At 40.0% G+C, this 21,123-nt stretch overlaps 1 protein-coding gene across 1 annotated transcript in view; it reads right to left on the bottom strand.

Annotated features, from left to right (window-relative positions):
* znf536 (zinc finger protein 536) overlaps positions 1-20,871 on the bottom strand; it is a 240,092-nt gene extending 219,221 nt beyond the window's left edge. The window contains exon 1 of the mRNA XM_042419451.1: positions 20,853-20,871. The gene's annotated coding sequence lies outside the window, so the exon portion shown is untranslated. The remainder of the gene's footprint in view (positions 1-20,852) is intronic.
* Positions 20,872-21,123: the final 252 nt, after the last annotated feature.

Genomic DNA, 21,123 nt, shown 5'->3' with positions numbered 1-21,123 from the left:
AATTAGAACCTGCAGACCAGTGGTGACCTCCGCCGGACACACGTGATTATTCCTCTCCCCCCTGTGTTCTCCTTTACTCTCCTGCCCTCTCTTCTTTCCTTTCCCTTTCTTTCCTTTCCTTTCTCAACCATCCTCTTTCCACTCCTTTTTCGTCCATTCCTCCTCCTTCTTGTCTCCTTTTCTCTAATGCTCTGTAGGATTACATTGACTCCCTGGTGGGAAGACTACCACTAAAATTAATCTCTTTATGGTGCCCCAGTACAAAAATACTCCACTATACTGTAGGTCCTGGGAAATTGCATTAAGAGAGAATATTCATTGCTGCACTCATACAAGGTCTGATTATTGGTATAAGAACGGTTTCAGTGTCAGAGTAAATTTAATCAGTTTTTTAAAAGCTTGCCAGTAAGCGTTGCTGCTTAAGGCCCTTTTTACCTTGCTGACAATTGCCAGCACCTCCTTGACCTGATTCAGCAGCACTTCCGTAAATCAGCAGATAATACAGCTCCGCGGTGAAAAGAGAAGCTAAACGGCAGATAAAGTGCAAGGTGCTGCCACACCACAAAAGGGCTCAGTCACACTAACCTCTGTGTACACTTCAGCAACAGTCTCCCGTTACCCAGAACAAAGGAGATGCTTTACTAGGTTAGTGTCAGCTCAGGAGCAGCAAGGAAACAATGAGAAAACAACAAAGGAATGTGCTGATTTTTTTGTGTGTGAAGGGAAAATGCAACACAGTACCAGTGCCTTAAATTATCAGTGAATTATCTCTGAGCCTGTGGGAATTATGTGGGTTATTTGTAACAAGCAGTCAAGGACAAGTGGGCCTTGTGTTACAACTGTGAGATGAACACTAAACACAAAAAAATTCCTGGCCAACATCTATCTTTCCAGGCCATCTTCTAGCCTTGGAAATAAGAAAAAAGGTGCGTTTGGTCAATTCACTCGAAGATGAGTGAAGCTGGTGAGGACATATAGTAGAGAGTAGACTGGACAAATGCTACTGGCACCACCAACAACACAATAAATACAGCTGTTGTACCCTTGACCATGTCACAGGCTTGGCATAATAGCACAGCATGGTAATGCTGGAAAAAGAGCAATAGTGCTCAGTCTGCCTGTTGTGCAGCTGTACAGTCAAAGTCTTCAAGCAAAAGCCCAGAGGACCCAACCAGAGCCAAAGCAGGTCAAGGATTCACGCCTCGGTTCAAGGTTGGGTCTCAGTAAAATTGACGGTATTAGAAAATGTTGAATGGAGCCTGTCAATGACAAGCTGGAGTCTACACAATGGACAGGTCAAGTACCAATTAAAAGCCAATTTGTTTTCTATAACATCTTTGCTGCTGGTTTGCAGCAGGATGAGGTTCTCTATGTTGGCTTAAACCTACAGTTCTGGCAGCTCAGCAAGTTGAGCTAGTTGTTGCAAGTTTGTTCCGCTTTGGGATTGTAGTTGGCAATCTAAAATACTTTCAAAAGCAGACACAGTTACAATATTTTATTAAAGCCTGCATTCATTATTTTTGGTCACCTGGGGGCAGCCTAACAACCTGTGAACACAACACTGACATATTATCATCTTATAAAGTTGATAAGGCGAACAAATTAGTAACGGAGCAACGTAGCATACCATTCATTCCAAGTTGTTTTTCTGACCACCTGATGAATGGAAGTGTAATATTCATTCACTGGCTCTTCAGCTAAATGCTCCACTATTTTCACCAGCTAGTTGCTAACTTTGTCTGCTGTTAAGTAGCGTTTGTGCACATTGACAAATACCTTGGTGGATTTTGGGAGACAAAACATAATTTTTCATCTGCTGAGGCGCTGTCCATGGTGTTGAAAGGTGTGCTCAGTAGATGTGCTAAAAGCTGAAATAATTGTCCCCCATCCTGATGAAAACACCTGTGGTGTGTGTATAAGTGCATACATGTGCGCGTACATGTGCGCATGCGTGAACGTGTGGTACACTTAAGAGCTCCAGTTTGGGGGTTTGAAAATATGGTCACCCTAGGTTTAAATCTTTCAAAAACATGTCGTTTGTCTAAATTTCTGGACTAATATGAAACAAATTCTTAAGCTGTTTCGGACATTAGTGCCATCTGGTGGTAGCATCAAAAAAGACACTCAACATTCACCACTATCCTCCCATCAGGTCCCACCACAGTTCACACAATGAACAGACTGACAGCACCTGACAGACAGCACTAATGTTTTGTGGACTTTTTCTACAAAAAAATAAGTAAAAATTCTAAACACGAGGGCTTTAACAAAAACAGAGACATCTTACTTCAGGTGTAGGGTCATTAAAAAGCTGCAAATGCATTCATTTACCTACTGTCTCTTCATGACAAGTTTTCTTCTGTCAAAGTTTTCCCTTTTGTTGCCCCAAAAACAGAAAACTTATGGTATGGAAATATACATTCATAGTGCATGAATTGACATATTTGTCCATCCATCATGAACACATATTCCATAATCCGCAACATGAGATACTTCCTACAAAGCCTCCACATCCGTGATACACCCTCCACCATGGCTGCATCAAAGATCCTCTCAGGTCAGACCTGTGTCTCATACAGTGCCCACCAGAGGCTGAAGTCTGCCACTGCAGGAGGGTGGAGTGCGGGGGTGGGAGCCACAAGACGCCCATGTGAGGCCGAGCCAAGAGGTCTCCAGAGTATTCAGACATCCCAATTTCCTGTCCTGTGTCACCAGGTCTTAAGAAGCCGTTTTGGACTGTGTCATGAGTTAGACACACGCACACACACACACACACACACACACGCAGACATATAACCGCAGTCCTCACTGAATTAATTTGTTTTCATTTGCCCTCTGTCAGCAGTACTTGGTTTTTTGCTGCAGAGAGATCTCTTAAGCAAAGGTCCCTCTATCTGCTTGTTGGATTTCATCTCCCAAATCAGTCCACTGCTGCTGCTGCTGCCATATTTGCTTTTTTTAAGATATCAGGTCAAACACCCGTAAACCACAGTGTCCTGAGGAATCGCACAGTGGACACATTCTTCCTCTCTGGCATAACATTTCACATATGTACGGCACAATGGTACACCATGCAATTATATTAAGAGAGGAATGTTGCAGTGTGGTTGATGGTAAGTATCATGGCCTCAGTGTGGGCCAATTATCATGGTGAAGGCATTGTGTCCAAAAATAGCCTCTGGTTTGGATGCTGTCTTGTTTCGGAGAGGGTTGGGGGTGGGGGGGGGGGGGTCCAGCCGAGTGTGGCACAGCAGCTGTGCAGTGTGCCGGTCAAATGTTGGGGATGCGCACTCAAATACCCACACACTCATGCACAGCCAGATATGACACATAACCAATGATACGGTGTCATGCAAACATCTATTCTTATGTGTGTACCTACATATTGATGTCATTGCGGTCATAAAAACATACAAACACCTGGATGCTCATGCACACATGCAAAAAAAAAAAGGAAAATTTTATTTCCAGTGCACTGACACAACTACAAAGGGATGCATGTGAAGGAATGAAAGCTTTAACCAGTAAGAGAAGAGAGATACATTGGAAATTGCACTTCCATGTCATCCATTTCCAGGAGATGGCCGCAAACCCCTGGACACACTTAATCAGGAAAAGGGCACACCTCCGAGTATCCATTCTTTTGTAATGGCATTACACCACACAAGTAAGATTTAGAGATCCCTTAATGTGCCCGAGTCTTCTGCATAAAAGTATATACAAAGGTTAATATTGCAATAATATGTTCCTGGAGGGCATTGTAATCATTATCTCTCTGGTGGTATCAATTAGAAGCACTTTACTGCAGGTAATGACTAAGATTCCGGTACAAAATGACATTATTATTATTATCACCATCTATAATTTCAGAGTGGATACACAAGACATGGGAAAAAAAAGAGAAGCATAAGTTCAACCAAAGGTAGGCTTTAAAAGTGAGAGGACTTTTACTGTTGGACTCGAGGAAGGAAACTGGAGGCTGGATGGCTGATTCGAGTGTATGCGTGTGTGTGCGTGCGCGCATGTGCGTGTGCGCACAAGTGGATGTGCTGGAAGTTTCAAAGGGCCAAATAATACACAAATAAAAACGTGCTTCCTCTTATTCATGGCTCGACTGTCTGTCCCAGTTTCCTCAAAGCAGCTTGTGTGTTTGCATGAGCGCATGTGTTTGTGTGTGTATATCTGTAAGAGAGGGGGACCAAGCGAGAAAGAGAGATAGGACTGAGAAAGAAAGCTTCAACAACCTGGCAACAAATATTTGCATTCCTCAAAGCACGGGAGTATTGTTCTTTGCTCTCCTCTATTTATCCAGAGAGAGAAAGAGCGGGAAGGGGGGGGTGGAAAAAAAAAAAAAAAGTTAGAAACGTCTGAAAAGTTGTGTATTTGTGTGTGTTTGTGTGTTGTGACCTTTGCGCTTAGCTCCAAACATTCATAACGAGTGCTCTTCCCCTTATTGACCCTCTCATCAAAAACATGAATAATTGAGGAGTAAAAAAATGCTCTTGGTTGTCCTGCTCGGCATTAAGCACAGAGAAGCAGGCCCTTCGACTTTTGATTTAGCTGTTTTATATTTAATAAGCACACACAAGAGCCTCCGAGGCGCCTTTTTTAGAAGAATTTAATTGGACATCGGTGGCATCCATCACACGGTTGTCATGGCATTGACCTTTCCACAGAGGCTATTCATAACCAGGAAGTTACATGAGCCCGGTTTCTGCCTACTCCGTCACACCCACCACAATGACGCTCTATCAGTCACAGCGTCGTCCAGCTGATAAACCTCAGATGTGTTCGCCGACAAACAAATTCGCTCATCATCGCTAATGTTAAGATAATATTGAAACTATGCTTCCTATTGTTTGGCGGCAGCTTCCGTTCTGGGTTGATCTCTCAACTGTACTGTTAATGGTAATTATTATTCATAGAGGTATGGACCCTACAAGTGCATGCAGCTTTAATATGAATGCCACCAAAGGGCATGGAGCCCAGGGGCTTTAATCCACTAAAAGCTATGGAAAAATCCCAGCAATGTTAAGCAATGACTGATGGAGGACAAGATATTTGGTCAGTGTGAAAAAAATCATAATAGGTCCCTAAACTATCAGCTTAGAGGAAACATAGATAAGACGCTAAAATAATTAAAACTACAAGATCAATTTAGGCCAAGGTATGCAGTGTGCCACAGCTCATGATGGAACTCTTTACCCACTGAATTAAAGAGCTCCCATTATCATATTTGACCCTAATTCATACAAATATATGGTTAGAGATGTTTAATAACGTCTGATTTAAAGTTATAATCCTACAGCTGTGTAAGAAGTGCAACAGAAGAAGAGCAACTCATGTAGGTGTTGGTGTTCATCTCAACAGAGCATAGGCTGAGAGGATTCTCACACCATAGTTTTATCAAAGATGACCATGGAAAATTGTAATGGAAATTTGAATCCAGTAAGTGCATTTCCATCCACCTGTTTTATGTGAATTGGCGATGTGAACCAAAAAACAAAAGAAAACAGCACAATGGAAACAGACTTAACAAATAAATGATGGTGTACATGAAGCATGTGACCTATTTGTCACTCAAGCTTCCACAGAAGTGACGAATAACTGCGGCAGATGAAAATGTCTGATTTGTGTGGACCGATGACTGTAACGTTCCCCAAATGAATACATGAAACAAACAGAAATATCATATTTTCGTCATGTTTTCCAGCATTTGAGGTTTAACTTGCTGACAATTTTTTGCAAATTTAGTTAAAATTTGCACTAGATTTGGATGTAAACTAGCAAGTGAAACCTACTGCAAGATAGGCTGTTACAGAACGCTAATAGAAGATCAAATGGCTATAGTTGAAAAGATGCTGGCAATACATAGTGTCAAAAATTGGGCTTGTTACAATGAAAATATTAAAGCTGCATGACAAACTTGTTAGTTGCTTATTTCCGCATCAAGCAGATACGCAGTACGCGGCTAGCTGATGAATGCTAGTCCAATATTCAAGCTCCTTTTAGCTCTTTTGGTCTCCTGACAGAATTATCTAGCTTTAGCTGGTATGTTCACTAGCTAGTTGCTAGATTGGTCTGTCTGCTGTTTGGTGCAGGGCAGGTAGTGTTGAGTGAGTTTGTCAGAGCTTTTTTTGTAGCTGCTGCCTGATACAAGCGTGATGAGAGCGGAGATGAAAGATCAAAACAATGAGCTAAAGATGCTATGCTCTGTGGCGCTGAGGGTAACTGCAGAGTCAGCTGATAATTCATCGCTACAAGTGACCCCTGTCACATTACACACAGTCATGTGACTCATTAACTAATATTATTTTAATACAAAAATATTGATTAGAGCAGCTTTAAGATTAAAGATATTTCAAACTGCATCTGTATTTTCAAGACACCTTCAGATCTCCAGAAAAAACGCATCACAGCTGGACTCGCTCCTGATTGGCTACTTCAAAACCCTTCTAGACTGAATCGAGCCAGTTTGGAGCATTTGATCTGGAAAACCTCCAGTCAGCAAGTTTATTTCCTTTGAATTAGATGATTTGCTGACGTCAGCCAATCAGAGTATTGTGACTTCAGCCTGTGAGTACACTCAGATGTGTTCAATAAATATGCTTTTGACTAAACTACAGGGGGTAGACAAATTAATGTAAACACTTCATGAAAAAGGACTTTGAAGTAAGTGAATCATCACTGCAAGCTCAGCTACAAAGGTGGATTATACAATGTTGCACACCAGCTAGCAGTATTAGTCAATCCCTTACACACTGTATATACACTCATCAGGTACACCTGTGCAACCAAATGCAATCCAATACAACAGCTCTGCCATAAATTCTTCATTTACGAAGCTTATACATTTTCACTTTTTGTTGACATTGTCAGGACATACAAGAGGGGAGCAAAATATTAGGAACACTTTTCAATATAATGCACTCCAGTACACCACCACCACCACCCACTACTACCTCAATAATAAACACAAAGTAGAATTATCATTTTTCTGACAATATCAACAAAAACTGAAAATGTATACACTTTGTAAACCTAGAATTTATGGCAGAGCTGTTGTACTGGATTGCATCTGGTTGCACAGGTGTTCCTAATAAAGTGGCCGGTGAGTGTGTATACTTATATATACTTATATATACTTGTATATAAATTCTATATACACTGTGTATATATACATCTGTCATATCCCTGTTGGTTAGTATCAACTTCCTCTTTATCTAAGCAGTTTGCCTGTGTTTTGTATATGCTGTCATTTTCAAGACTGCTCCGCCATGACATATGAATAGTTTTGTTGACCGGCACACCTGCAGTTTGGGCACTGATGATTTGGTCCAAACTCTGTGAGCCATCAAATGTTGCTTTGAAAACTCACATTTCAAAAGCCAGACCTTGTTTATGGCACATAAGGTGTTTATCTTACCGTCCACCCCATGTATGTGTATTTGTGAAACATCATGAAGAACATTATTCTTATGCTGAGCCACATTTAAAAACAAAATAGTGTAATCAGAGTAGTATGAGACTGTTAAAGCATCACGCTGGAGTTAAACAGAAGAACAAATAGAGTGATAAAAGGCGACAGGACTCAGATGCACTGCGCACTATCGTACATGTATACAGAGAATAGGTCGACATTAATAACGTGGCTCAGTGTGCTTGCTATTTAGGAACAAATGATGATCACCAGATTCAATCCTGGAAACACAAAACTATGTCATACACCCCTTCTTCTACACAGAATTTTCACTGTAGTATGTGTCATGGTGAATTGAGCGGGAAAAGGGGAACCTGGACACTGATAATCTCTCTTTTAGAAAGAGTTCATGTGTCTCAACTGAAGGAATCCTAGGTAAATAGTCAGGGCAAGTTGAGTGATGATCTTTGTGGCAACAGAGCAAAGGGCTGCGAGTCTGTAATGTTTAACTGAGCAATAACAACAGAAAAGAGGGAGTTATAATCTTAAGTGTCTCCTATATTGGCGCAGATGAATCTAAAGTTAATACGAACAGGGGCGAGGTTATAGCCCCTTCCTGAACGGCGCCGCAGCGCACCACGGCACAGCGGAGCCCGGAGGCAATAGGCAGAAACATAAGAGAAATGGAAAGGCTGAGCAATTCACCCAAAGGGATTAGATTTTAAATAGATATCAGCCCATATATGATTCCCTCTTTCTTCCTCTCGTCTGTAAGTGGGTGTAATTTGGAGTACGTAATGAAAGAAAAAAGGAGCTATAGGTTAATCTCATTGACCTCCACACTCAGGGGACGACGGGTTATAGCTAGGAGATATACACCCATCTCCCCTGCCAGCTAGCTCTGCCTGCCCTCGGAGAGGTAATGAAAGTTGGGGAAGTGACTCGGTGCACGAGGGAGTGTACATGTTCGCATGAGGAAAAAGAGAAAAAAAGAACGGGAAACCTGAAGAAAGTGGGCCTACTTTATTAACCTTATTAGAGTGAAAGAAAGGCAGTAGTTTAAATGTTGTGGAATAATGAACATCCACCCTAAAACTGGATTTACATAGTGATCTTGGACTACTTTGGTGAAATGTGACTGCAGTTACTGAATTGACCGAGCAACAGTCTGAAGCCGCTCCATCAACAACAAATATGATTCTTGCTTTAATGTGTTTAATCTGGTGAACGTTTCCCTCGTACAGTGATTAAATGTATTTTTTAAACAGCTTTCTACATTGAAGGCCTCGGTATTCTTCGTCCGAAACCTCCATTCAAATCAAAGAGACGTCATTTTCGTGACTTTCCGAAACTGACTATCCACTACAACTGGCCAGGTGTGCAAAGGTGTGAAAGTAAGGATCAGACTTATCTTTCAAGCTCTCTGATGTATTTCTTCACACAACTTCCTTCTTCATTTTTCATGTGTACAATCTGGTGCAACACCAGAGACTGTCGCCAAGACTACAAACACACACGAAAGACAAAAAAAAAAAAAAAAGACAGGTCTTGGAGAGACTGGGGAGGCAGTGTGATGCAGCCAGGAGGAGGACGCTGTGACAGCAGGCGTTTTACACTGTCTTCAAGTGTGGCCATTCAGAACAGGTATTAACACTTTTTTTCCTTTAAACGCAGTTGGACGACCTAGTTTGTTTTGAGCACACTGAAGCCTGAAGGCAAGCCAGAACAGCTTTAGATTGTTCTTTTTTAAAATTCCTGTATGGTTTTAAACCTGTCTTTAAATTCAGTTTCATGTCGGTTAGTTCTTAGTGCAATTTAGCTTTATATGGTTTCAGTTTTGTTGCAACAATTTTTTGCTAGAGGTCGTGTTTTCACAGCACTTTTTGCATATATTTGTAACAACCAGATTGTATTTTATTTTCAGCTCATTAAACGTTGGAACACCTGTTTTCTTGCAGCTCGAGTTAAAAGCACCGGCAGACTTACTGACAATCTGAATTGAAACCGTTTATCTCGAGCTATCCTGAACTGGACTCCAGAGTGTTCAACATGAGCTCTGCAAACCAGGATGATTTGAACTCTAGGACATCATCTATAGGTTCTTATACTGTATGTAGCAGCTTTAGTAAGTGCACAGAAAGACAAGCAAGTAGCCAAGATTCAAAAGGGTTGGCATGTGTCAAAACTGGGAAACAGGACAGTGGCGCATCTTAGTGCCAAGACAACTCCAGTGTGTGTGTGAGTGTGGGTTTAAATACAAAAACGATGCACATTTGAGTGTATTGCTCTTTAAACTTGCTCCTTCAATCTTGTGTTCCCCAAAATAAAAAGGAAAAATAATGTAGGGCAAATATTTGTCAGCTGAGTGGATATAACTTCCATTGACAAAGACGCACGCTGTCCAAGGAATATTCACATTATTCCTCACCCACACCCACGGCAGTGGTATACTTGGGAGTGAAAGTTATAGAAAAATGTGCTGAGCAGTTATCAGCCAGGTGCACCATCTTACTGCCCTCAAACTGAAACCTTCATGTTTTTGTTTTTTTTTAATCTGATAACTTTGGTCCCCTGTCTCAAGAGCTCCAGTGTGATGACATCACAGGTTGAGGACTTGGTCCTCAAATTTCTATGTCCTGAGGAGACGTGTCCTTTACAAAGAATGTGACATTACTGGGGAAGATTTGGTGTATATTTCAAATGTCCTTTCGACATTAAAGTCAGCTCTTTGTGCTCTATACAGATAACATACCCTGTTTCCCTCCCTTTCTACTGACTCAACTGATGATGACTGTGCATGTGTATGTTCAGTGTGGGTCATTATGGCATGCATGCACTGTTAATGGCATATAACGTATATGTAGACCCTAAAGGTGTGCATGTGTAGGTATTAGCTGTCTGCGTGTGTGTGTGTGTGTGTGTCTGAAGTCTGGGTGGTTCAGCTTGTCCCTTCAGTATAGCAGATAACCTGCTCTGCTCCTCCACTCTGTCTGACTTTGTAACTATATCTGTCCTTACCCTCCCAGGGAAATAAATAAAAGCTCTCCTGCTACTCCCACTACATAAAGGCAAGGCATGCCTCACATAATCGTTTGAGACCGGGACAAACTTGGCCCATTGATATCTGTGTATTTATTACGCCTATGGCAATATAAGGCAGGGCCGAGTGAGATATCAGCTTACCCAGAGAGCTGTGAGAGAGAGAGTGAGTTTAAGATAAAGGATATTTAATATCCAGTGCACATCGGCAGGAGCCTAAGTCTCTAATAGCACTTGGGGTTTCTGAGCAGGTAATGCCTTCATCTTTGTCTAAACACACTTTTATGGACTTTAACTGTAATGATATAAAGAGAGAGGGGGTCACAGATAAATGTAGCGTAATGGCTCAAAGCCGAAGATTAGCCATGTATCCTGTCTGGGGGATAATGCTTCAAGGCAGTTCCTCCAAAAGGTGTTATCTCCCGCCGAAAGAAAGACGAGAGAGGAAGAAGCACACACGCATACGCACACATACCCAGACACATATATTAAATAATAACCTGCTCTTCTTTCCTGTGTTTTTTTTCTCTCCCCCCCCCCTCCGCCTTTCTTTTAACAGCGCTTTGCATTTTGTCACATTGCGTTAGAATCAACGGCGGCGGCGTTCGGGCTGTAATGAATCTGTGAAGCCAATGTACATGTACATCATTGGCGACAAACATTACCAGGGCGCCTCCTGTGTTCTAGGACACATTACCTTCGCTTATTTGGTGTCTAAATGATAATGAGCATTCAAATGATAGCCTATATCATTTAGATCTGAACATGAATTAAAAAAAAAAAAGAAGCGATGCGTGCGTACGTTCACACAGCAGCACTTGAAGGCCATTTAGAGAGCTTTTTTTCACAGATCAATCAGGTGGCCTCTACATCCATTAAAGTGGAGGATGAATCAAACAACAGCTACATAGTTATATGGAAGCGTGAGTGAGGGAAAAGAATAGTGTTGTTGTCCTAATTATGCACCAAGGTGATGCATTATTTACCGATCCAACATACATCGGCAGGGCTGGATATGAGTAAAATAATTTATGACAAGATCCTTCCCTTTCTCTCCCCTCTTTTCTTCTTCTCTCTTTGTCTCTCCTCCATTTTTACCAACCCCCCCCCCCCCCCTTCTTTAAATCAAACTTCAATAAAATGTGCCACCCATATTCATTTTGCATGAGGCCTCCCTGAAAAACATCCAGGATGGTGAGATCTGTTATTCAAAAATTATTCAGACAGTACAGGGTCAAAACAACAAAACAGTAGCAAGGAAGAAGTGGCGGCCCCTGAGACTCTATAACTCACCTTGGGTTACTGCAGCAGCCTTTAAAAGAGCAAGACAGACAGAGAGAGAAAAGGTTAAAGGAAAGACAAGCCGCCACCCAAAAGAAACCACCCTGTCCAGATAAAAAAAACATTCAATCACAGAGGAGCAATTACTAGATTTCCTGCTGGAAGTACAGGTTTCCCATGACCAACCCCCCCCCCCCCACCCCGCACCAACTCCTCTTGATTATCCAAATCCCTATTGCTGGCCTCTTGTTTCTGCTCTCATCTTTCTGCTAGTCTTTCCCAAAGCCACTTCCATGACCTCAGGATGGACCTCGGGATGGACGTGAAGCAGGTCTAAGGGCTTGATTAGATTTATAAACTCTAAAGCCAAAGCTGCACCTGCAAAACTGTGTTTATTCTAGGACTTTAATGACATAACTCGAGGCAAAAACACTGTACAGTCTCATCTTTGTGATCTTTGACCCTCTGAATCAAGGTCATGGATGCAATAAATGAACTGGATATTGTGTTCCAAGATTGTGGCCCACTCATTCCGAAAAAAGTTGCTGAACAGGCATATATGGCAAAAAGAGTACTCCATGTTTTTGTGGCCAGTAGAGCATGTATATTAAAGGCTTCCTCTGGCTGAGCTGGCTCTTTGAGGCTTTTTAAGTTTTATTTATTCTAATGGCTGAAATTGTGATAATACAAAAAATTAGTATTGGTGAGGCACTATTTAACAACATTGCTTTTGTAATGACAGTGTAAGGGGAAAAGTATTTTTGGGCCAGTGGGCATCAAGTGACCCACAATCCAACTGTGGCCACTGCACCAAAATCACCTCACAGCCCGGCGCTGTTACTGAGAGCTGTGACATGAGGGCTGTGTTGACATAGCAAAGGGCAGCTATACCTATGGCCCTGAAGAAAAGAATGACAGACAAGGAAAATGGTTTCTTTACCAGGTACTTAGGTGATTTAGTATTGCCAAGTCCATAACGACAGGCAGCTTGAAAGACCTATTTTAAAAAGAACGGTCAAATTTGAAGTAGAAAGGTGATATATCCTGGCTTCTAATCCCTAGTATGGGCCAGGCTCCAAAAACAATGGATCCTACATTTTCCATAATGCAACTTGATAGCATCTTTTTGATAGAGCCTGAACGTCCACGTCTTTCAAACTCCACATCCTCAGTCTATAACGCAGGCTTTTTATTATAGCCAAGCTGAGGTAACCCTGATGACATCAAGAGGGGTTATTTTCTCAAACAAAGCTCTTCCAGTCCCTCAGAAGACATACAGCTGTTTTCGAGACTGGCCTCCCGAGAAAAACGACACAATAGGTCATAATGTCAGTCGCCAAAGACAACCTATAGTTACGTTTGAGTGACAGACGCCATCCAGCAGCTGTAGTAATTAGTACCGCGAGTTGGGGCAGTTTTTTGAAAACTATAACTACAATTGTTGTGGTGTTTACTGTTGCAATGATGACAGGGTTGCATAACTTTAACAACACGTTTCAAGTGATCATTTTAACCAAAACCATGATCTTTCCCTAACTCTAACTCAGTGGTTTTTGTGCCTAGACCTAACCAGACCTTAACCACAACGTTGTCACATCATTAAACATAATTGTTTTTTAACAGTGATGTGTAACGATTTGGAAACGCGCAGACAAATGATGTTGTCCTGCCAATTACTGCTGATAGATTAGAAAATGCTCCTATGAGTCATTCTGGAGTGCATGGTCAAAAGACATATTTTGTTGTTTAAGGTGGAGGACTTGTTGCTGTTTTCACAGGCTGAGCAGTACTCCCTATGACCTGTAAACTGATCCTCATGTGTAAAATTGGTGGTGTGCACCTTTAAAGAAGAGCTGGGACACTGACACATCAGATAAAAGAGGGGGTGACCATCCAGATATATTATGCCACTCCTTTTATCATGCACATACACAGCAGCCCTCCATCTCTCAGCAGCCGGCTACACTTCACATAGATTCAATGTGTAGCTTTCAGGGTGTCTGCACATAAGTCTGAATACCTGTATGTGTGTAAAAGAGAGAGAGGAAAAGTAGATTCAATTGTATGTGTGTATGTGTCTGATTTCATGCGGTGTGGCAGCTTCACGCACATGCATATTCTTACAGTATGCCTGCGCCACCTTTGGCTAATGACAGATGCAATAAAACATTTGTAAAGGATGGGACCATCCATCATGTTGTGTAGGGCACGAGGAAACAGGCTAGCTTAAAAGCACAAGCAAGAGTCCCCCGCACAGGGCAGAGAGACACAGAGAGAGGAGGGGTGGGGTAACTAAATTTATATCATATTACACACTGAAATGTGACCTCGTAATGACATCAGTGAAATTCAATCAAGTCCTTGACTCAGTATTACTTAAGGTAAACCAGTGTCCTTCCTGATGTGAAATGAGAAAATTGAATACGCTGTTGTTGTTTTTTACTTACTGCTTCAACTGTGGATGCACTGTGATTTAGTGTGATGGAAGCCAAAATTTATGTGGAAAAGGCTTTTACAAGAAAAAACATCAAGTATTTGGATTCACTAAGAAGCAGATTAGCAGCAGAAGAGCAGATTTAGAGCAAAAGTATTAGTAGCTGTAATTGTAACAGCAGCGACAGTAGTAGTTTTGACTGTAGTGGTATCAGCGGTAGAAGTGGTAGGATTAGCAATAGCAACAGTTAACACTAGCACTAGCATTACTAGTAGTCAGTGTTAACCAAATTACTTAAAACATCAGTCTCATCAGCCCTCTAATTGAAAAAGTACTTACGTTACTAAAATAACTATTCAACAGAAAACACAAAACTTTGTCACATTTTGTTTTTAAAGCAGAAATGATTTATTTTTTGGCCACTTGAGGGCAGCCGACCTGTAGGACCAACCTGTAAGGACAAAAATGACATATACAAGTTGTTGTGGTGAAAGTTTTAGCAAGAAATTGCCTATTTATACATCCAGCAGATACAAATCAACATTAGAGTTCATTTGGAGTCATGATTTTGGACACCTGGTGCATCAAAGTCCGATGTTCACTCTTATTTTAACTCTGTTTTGGTCTCCACCAACTCTTGAAGGAAATAGCTGGCTCTTTAGTAGCTAAATGCACCACTATTTTAGTCACTAACTTTGTCTGCAGTTTGGTGCCAAGTAGGTAGTGTACAATGGGTCTATTAGAACTATTTTGCAGCAGAAATCTGCCATCCGGAAGAGACAGTGAACCAAAACAGTAAAGTTGTGTTAAACCAAAACAATGGGCTGAAAGAAGCTAAAATGCACCGTTGAGCTGATGGGAACTGTACAGTCTTTGATTATTCTCCTTAGCTTTGTCACTATGAGCAACTTTATTAATATAAAAAATAATGATCAGTGCAGCTGTAGCATGTGTAGAAATACAGAATGAGAAACAAAGAGTAGTCAGCCCACAGTATGGAAATATTTCCTGTCAATTAACAGCTAGCTTAGCTTATTTTATCACACATCCCACCTCTGAGAAAAACTGTGACTCCTGAATGTAGGTTTACCAGTGACAGACATAATATGGAATTAAGAAAAATGTTACTAAAAGGTGTATTCCTCCTCTTCTTGCTAGCCTCCTCCCATAACATCCAACCCCTGCACCAAGCTAACCTGCAATACATCTGCTCCCTGACCGGATGTGTCTTGACTGAATGCACAGAGACTAAATTGATATCAGAAAGTTCTGGTGAGACAGTAAACATGTTGACCACCCAAAATGTAACAGAGCTTTAGTAGGATAAGTAACGATAATGTAATTGCACAATTACTTAATTTATTAACTTAAACCTGTTACTTAAAAAATGTGATATTGAATTATTCAGCAGTGTGTTACACAACACTGCTAGTAGTAGTAAATAATGTAGTAGATGTACTTTAACATACTGAAATTAGCATTTTCTTCTCAATATGTGTAAATAGTATTTACACATATTGAGAAGAATTTGCTCATTTACACACAAGGTGAGTTTGATAACAAGGCAACAAACCTTCCTTGTTGTCATCAAAGATATCATTCAACACACTAGGCTGCTGAAAGGCAACACAGATTTAAACTAACTCACAGCAGTGGCTGTCAATAAGCAATACTGTTGTCACCGCATTAATATCAACAATGACGGGCAACTAGACAATAAGAAAAAAAGGAAAAGTTGCATCTTTGTGACAATCTTTCTCTGATCAAAACAACAGTAGCTACAGGAGACGTGAATTAACAGCTGTTTAATGATGAAGTAAAGTTTGTGTTGTGTTGCACTTGTTCGGTGTTTGTGTTTGTTTGTCTTTCCCGTCCAGCTCTGAACAAGACAAGCCGGCAGGGAGGGTTTGTTTTTTGTTTTTTTTTTTCGGTTACAAACTCGTGGGTGTGTTTGATAGAAGGCATGCAGGCACAGTGTTGCCTGTTGAATCACATCATCAGCATCAACAATGAAAAAAAAAAGGAAAAAGGCAGGCAGATATAAATGAATATTCCTCACCTGTCTGCTCGTGTTGACTCCTCTTGTTTGGATTTCACAGTGGGGGAAAAAAATAAAGGCGTATATTTACTTTTAATTGAAAGGAAATTAAAGACGCATCCACATCCGCATGTGACAAAGGAAGATCACAAGGCTCGGGAGTGATGATAGCTTTTGTTTAAGATGGATTTCATAAAGAAAACCCCCCACTGATAATGATGAAAAAAAAATCTTGGACATTTCTCCAAATACAATTACCTCGGCATCACCTGATTCAATCAAATGCATTTGCATTCTGTTTGCATGCAGTGTTCCGTGAACCGGTAAACAAGGCAGGCAGAATAAATCTGATGTGTTTTCATGCTTATGGTTGCTCCTCTGTTTGCTACATTTTATTCTGAATATTTGAATTCTTATGAATTGGTAAATAACTGCACAAACGTACGCATAGCTATGCGGATGAATGTTCTGAAGTTGGAGGGGCATATTCTTGTGAGCCAAAAAAGAGAAACAGGGAATGTTAGTTCATGTTTTGAGACAGATGTTGTTTGGCCGGCGAGCATGGCAGATTAATATTTGACTGTGTCTGATGTGTACTTAAGTATGTATCAAAGAAGATGCATCATTTTGGGGCCTACCAGGGGATGTTGTAGCTGGCACAATGACAAAAAGCATTAGGCAAGACTTGGCACCAGTCAATCATATGCTTACAGCCTGGATAGCTTTGATGGAAATGTAGTGATGAGCCCAAGGTCTTGTTCACTTCTAATCCCTGACCCTATTTCTCCCTGGACACTTGGAATTTCAGCTACACTGTGAGTAAAATACTCACTGTGCCTAATCCTTTCACATACAGTATGCATCACTGAGCCTACAAAGCTTTAGAGGGCAGGTAGGTTCTCCACACCGTTTCAATATATAAAGAAGAGTGAGATTCGGTATAGGAGATAAAAATACAATACTCACTCAAAACACAATGTTACTGCAGCCACTAGATATTCTGTGGTCTCTTGCTATAAAATAGCAATGGTGGAAAGTAACTAAATATATACAATGATGAAGGTACTTATTTATTTTCTGTGTTATGTTCCTTCTACTCCACTACATTTCAAAGGGAAATATTGTGCTTGTTACTCCACCGCATTTATTTCACTATGGTTATTTACATGCAAAACATATGAAGAGATTACAAAAGAGGATGCACTGTCATTGAATAAACTACCCAATAATGTATAAAGTAGTTAAATAAGCTAGACTGACCACATAATTAATGCTGCTTATGTGTTAATAATATTTTTTAAATATTCACTCTAAAAGTACATGATGATGACTTTAACTTATGATTTGTTAATACCTCTTACTGATAATACTTAGATCACTTCAGTAAAATTATAAATACATGACATTACTATATTATTTACATTAGGAATACTTGTAATAGAGTATTTTCATACTCAGTGGTGGATGAAGTATTCAGATCTTCACCTAAGTAAAAGTAGAAACACTAACATTTTAAATACACTTTCTTACATGTCCTGCATTCAACATTTTACTCAACTGGATGGAAGGATTACAAATGTGCTGAAAGTATCAAAAGTATAATTTATGCAGAATGATCCCTTTCATACTATTTCCTTATTTGGTATATTTTATATATAAATATATACATATTTATTGTTGTATTACTATTGATGTCTCAGCATGTGAGCAGAATTTTAATGTCAGGGTGGAGCTCATTTGAACTGCTTCACATACTGTTAAGTGGTGTAACAATGATGTGTAACCCTAACCCTAACCCCTAACCCTAACCCGTTATGATATACCCTAACCCTATGTAACTTTTGCTGAACAGCAGCCACATGCTATAACATAGTGTCTAGTGAACAGTAGCACAAACAGGGAAACGTCATTTAAGTCAGTAAACGAACTGACTCATTCATGTCAGTTATAAACAGCAATGTTTATGTCAAGTTTGCTAACATGAACAAACCTTTGGCACCACAAGCTACTGGTCACACCAGACCAAATAAGACTATAGATGCAAAACTCCTGAGTGTATTGTATTGAATGAGTATGCATTTTATTGCTTATGACTTCCAACTTTTTGTTTGTAAGAGTGCAAAGCATGTGTTATTTCTTCTCTCAATTTCATGAACCTTGATGTTGAAATAAAGAAAAAAAAAAAAGTTCAACGGCACAATAGTTTGGAACCTTTCACTTTAACAGTCCTCTAATTATATCTCAGTCTCTCGTCTTCCTCCCACTCTTAGCTGTCAAACCACTCATCTTGAATCCTGCTCCATACAGGAACACACAAGTGGGGTCAAAGGCCATTACCATCACGAAACACTATCACTCCTCTTCATCCATTAATACAGGTGGTAATGATCATCTCCCTGCCCCTTGAGATCACCACTCGGACTGATATATGACCCAATTCTAACATTTAGATGAGAGCTTATTTGCCCTGTGAGTTGTATCTGTCCTGCTTGTTTAATGTTATATTGAGACTCAATTATACAGTGGATTGAGTTTGGTTTCAGTGCTCGCTGTTGCTGATGTCTTAGTTATAATACGGTGTTAGCTTAGGCACTCAGCACATACATTAGACATATTGTAGAATATCAAACAATGAGCCCCAGGGACTGTGGTGATGAATATACATTATGATATACATAAGAAAGAGAAAAATGTACAGTATCATCCCTAATATGAAATGTAGAAAATTTAAATTAAAAAAAAAAAAAAAAAAAAGATGTGGAGGATAATAATATTTTTGCAGCAAATGTTTGAGAATGTAATACAGTCACATTATGTCACTGAGGGAACCTACTTGTGGATATTTCAAACGTATCACTGTATTCCCTGGTGATTCCTAGCTGCTTATATTCTATGCAATATGACTGTTTCCTTTCAAGATCAAGTCCCCAGGCAATGAGACATAATAGGCCTATATACCCGTAAGCCTCAAAGAAAAATGAAAGACAAAGAGCCAGAGTCAGCCCTCAATAGACAGACCAACTGTTATTGTTGTGTAATTGGTTAAAGCATGCCATCCACAACAGAACTGTTTAAGTAGGAGATGAATAGTTTCTTTGAGCACTTTTTTTAATTGCCGTCCCCTCCTTTTCCGTACACAGCCATTACACGATGACTCACGAATAAGCACATATTGTGAGTATTTTTCATGTTAAATGCTGCTAACAACATCACAAGGCTTAAATACAGTTAGTGCACAGACAGTGGGGAAAAAAAAACAAAAAAAAAAACGGGGGAACAGAGACATGTACAATTGACGGCATACCACTGAGCTGTACTGTAATAACTAAGAAGACTATTTACCCTTAATTGATATGGCCTTTCTTACCATGAAAAGAACAATTATTTCTAGCACCGCACGCTTCTTATGTGCACAGTAAGCTATCAACACAAAGTGCCCTGAGTGAAATGAACAGAACTCACCATCAGCCTACTCCAAAAAAAAAAAAAAAAAAAGAACTGGCAAAGCTTTTTTTTTCATCTTTTCTTCTTTTCTCTCATTCCGTCTTGATATAAAAGCACCAGAAACAAGCTCAGAGATGATAAAAATATGGCAGTGTAATACCAATTTAATATATCAATGGTATTTATAAGGCATTAAAGTCAATGACACATGGCCAGCAACGGCATAAAACAAAGACTCCTTGTTAAAGTGGATGCATACCACTTTCATGGCGCATGCTGCATAATTTTGTTGGAAAGCATCCTTATGAAAGTCATCAGTGCTGGTTGGCACCATGCAGAACAGTTTTGTTGATCACACAGATCCCACTCTGTTGAACCTTCACTGAGTCCACAGTAAGACTTGTATTTAGTCAGGACAGTGGAAATGCATGATGCTATGAGAGCACAATGAGTAGGAATTCAGAGGAATTAGGAGTGTGGTATTTGTGGATGTATTAGTGATGTTCTTACTATGAAAAGAATTGGACTGAAAATACATGATAATGATTACAGGCTAATACATGTGCAGCATACAGTGGTCATATGAGAAGCTGAGCTTTCAAATAATTGCATCCAGGAAGAAAAATCTATACCTGAACACTTGTAAACACACACTTCATTATTATCAATACAGTATGTCTCACTTGAAAGACAAAATAGTGTGTGTTTTATGGCTGTATTGTATTGTGTGTGTGTTTTTTTTTTTTTAAAAAGCAGCTTTTTGTTAAGAAATTGCTCTCTTTTGTTTGTCTTTTTGCCTTTTATATGATGGATAATTATCTCTATTGTTAGACTTTGGTGTTAAAATGTGAGTCTAAAGGAAGCCCTTGATCTTTCATTCTTAGGGAATGACAACAAAACTTCACTTAATGGAGATAAGACATATATCTGCTGTTAAACTACTGTATATTGTGGCTTGCAGTATCTCAACATGGTGTTACATCATTAGTTTGTTGACAGATCTTGGGCATTTCACAAAATCCCAATTGCAATTTTTTTTTTTTTCATTCACCAAACTTTTGATATTTGACGGATAATTCTAAATGTTGTCCATCCATACATAAAGTAAACACGTAGCCTATCTGGTGGCATCATTAGGATATATGTTAGGGACTTTCTATTTCTATTCTATTTACTACAGATGACTTTGGAGATACCTGCATTGATACTTGCTTGCGGCTCCCCACCTCAACCTTTTTTTTCCGGTGGCTTCTGTCGTAAGTTGTGGGCAGCAGACGGGCTGGATGGACTCGGCCGGGGCATTTTATGTCTTATATTTCCCAGATTTGGATCTGAGCAACATTTGGTTAAAAAGAGGATATTTGGCTCTTAGTGTCTACTCTTCAGCTAATTTCTACATTTTAGAGTGCCGAGATATTTTTATCCCCTGGAAGAGTGGCACTTGTTTCACCAATGAAGATGATGTCT

This window comes from Thunnus maccoyii, chromosome 1 (genome assembly GCF_910596095.1).
Source record: "Thunnus maccoyii chromosome 1, fThuMac1.1, whole genome shotgun sequence".
Classification (NCBI taxonomy): Eukaryota; Metazoa; Chordata; class Actinopteri; order Scombriformes; family Scombridae; genus Thunnus; species Thunnus maccoyii.
Note: the sequence above shows the minus strand (reverse complement) of the source record. Positions and strands in the feature narration are given on the sequence as shown.